The sequence below is a fragment of the Penaeus chinensis genome, chromosome 9, assembly GCF_019202785.1.
Source record: "Penaeus chinensis breed Huanghai No. 1 chromosome 9, ASM1920278v2, whole genome shotgun sequence".
NCBI classification, from domain to species: Eukaryota; Metazoa; Arthropoda; class Malacostraca; order Decapoda; family Penaeidae; genus Penaeus; species Penaeus chinensis.
This window is the reverse complement of record NC_061827.1, coordinates 5,294,349-5,296,848: the sequence shown is the minus strand read 5'-3', so window position 1 is coordinate 5,296,848 and position 2,500 is coordinate 5,294,349. Positions and strand designations below refer to the sequence as shown.

General features: G+C 35.2%; 1 protein-coding gene across 1 annotated transcript in view; it reads left to right on the top strand.

Moving 5' to 3' along the window:
- Positions 1 to 2,500, top strand: part of LOC125028632 — a 138,309-nt gene that overhangs the window by 833 nt on the left and 134,976 nt on the right. The window lies entirely within an intron of this gene.

The following is a 2,500-nucleotide window of genomic DNA, read 5'->3' as shown; positions in this document are numbered from 1 at the left end:
GAGTCGGCGCCAGTCTTGTGGGCTTTCCGCTTCCCTCCTGCTGACTGTTCGCCTCTTTAAAGGGGATTTGAGGGCGCACCTCGATGGCCGATTCGCATGGGCGTAGGTGTATGTTTGTAGATAAATACATACATATATATATATATATATATATATATATATGTATATATATATATATATACACACTAACACACACATGTGTACATGTGTATCTATCTATCTATCTATATATGTATATGTACACACATTGGATATATATGTGTGTGTGTGTATGTGTGTGTGCGTGTGTGTGTGCGTGTGCGTGTGTGTCTGCGTGTGTGTGTGCGTGTACGTGTGCGTGTGTGTGTGCGCGCGCGCGCGCGCGTGTGTGTGTGTGTGTGTGTGTGTGTGTGTGTGTGTGTTGTCCTTCTGTGCGTGTAAGTGAGGGTGTGTGTGTGTGTTTGCGTGTGAAAGTGTGGATGTGTGCTGTATAATTTATTTTTATGTTGATATGGCGTGAAAATGTATTAACTACAGATAAAATATATATATATATATAAATATATATATAAATCTGATAATTTATCTATCTATCTACCTGTCTATGTTTTCTATAGCCTTGTTCACACACACACACACACACAAACGCACACACACACACACACACATACATAGACACATACATGTATATATTAACATTCATATATCCTTCTATCTAGCTAGCTATCTTTCTATATATATATGTTTGTGTACACACACACACACACACACACACACACACACACACACACACACACACACACACACATATATATATATATATATATATATATATATACACACACATATGCATACATATATATATATATATATATACATATATATATATATATAAACATACATATATATATATATATATATATTCACACATATGCATACATATATATACATATATTTATGTATATATATATATATATATATATATATGTGTGTGTGTGTGTGTGTGTGTGTGTGTGTGTGTGTGTGTGTGTGTGTGTGTGTATGTGTGTGTATGTGTGTGTGTGTGTTTATTTATTTATGTTCATATGCATATACATATGTATATTTGCATATATGCATATATATATATACATATATACACAGATATATATTCATATATATATATGTATATATATGTGTGTGTGTGTATGTGTGTGTGTGTGTATTTCTATATTTTATATGTACACTTGCATATATGTATATATATACATATATATACACACATATATTAATATATATTCATATATATAAATATATACATACATATATATTTGCGTGTGTGTGTGTGTGTGTGTGTGTATGTGTGTGTGTTCTAATATGTATTTATATATATATATATATATATATATATATATATATATATATTCGAACTGATACATCGGACATCACAATCATCAATTTTCCATCACTTCATAATTTTCGCACAAGCGCACGTATCATCAAGTCTTATCGAATCACGACCACACCAACGGTATGTTCTGATAACTTCACTGTGTATAAACCGGCATTATGTACACCCGGCCGCACACACCACCACTGTGAAAAGATCGCTAATATTCCCACAGTGACAGCGCATAGGAAACGGCATCATGTTCATAGCTCCATTAAGTTCACAACTCTATTGTTCAGCCGTGTGCCATTACCTCTATTGCTCGTGGAAACGTGGCCTTTGTAAATAGTGTTGTGTATGAAGCGCTCTAACGCTGCGTAACATGGCCGTGCTTACGATCTCGATGAATGAAACATCATCACGTTTTGTAAATACTCCACGGTGCACAAAATGTCATTCTAATGTCATTCCGTTTTGGTTTAATTTATTATGCTGAACGCGGCTGTGCGTTTTGGCAAATAGGTTTGTCGTCCATATTACATTGAAGTTCACATTTCTATGATTATGCGGTTGATGCTAGCGTGTGTAAATCGGCATTTCGGATGTGATGCTCTGTAAGGTCGTATATAAAGCATAATTATATTTTAATTAAGCACATGACGTGTATATCGCACACACACACACACACACACACACACACACACACACACACACACACACACACACACACACACACACACACACACACACACACACACACACACACACACACACACACACACACACACACACACACACACACTCACAAGTAAGCTCCACTGGAGGTGCTTTTCCTTTCCATTTCATCTTAAATTTTGTTATAATCGTAAAGTCTTATCAAGACAATTAACGTTTTTGTTGCTTCCACACCTCCGTCCTGTTATTCGATTTCCTCCTTATAATCATCATTGTGGTCCATCTTTTCTTATTTCTTTTATTTTTTTTTATTCATTTTTCATTTTACTATGGTATCGCTTTACTCTACGTTACCTTTGCTTCACTTTTCTCCAGATGAGCAAGGGGTAGGAGGCCTTATCTTTTTAACCATCTTAATGACACTATGGCATTATCTCAAACAAACGGAAGAGAAACTTTGAATTAAGAAGTCTAGCA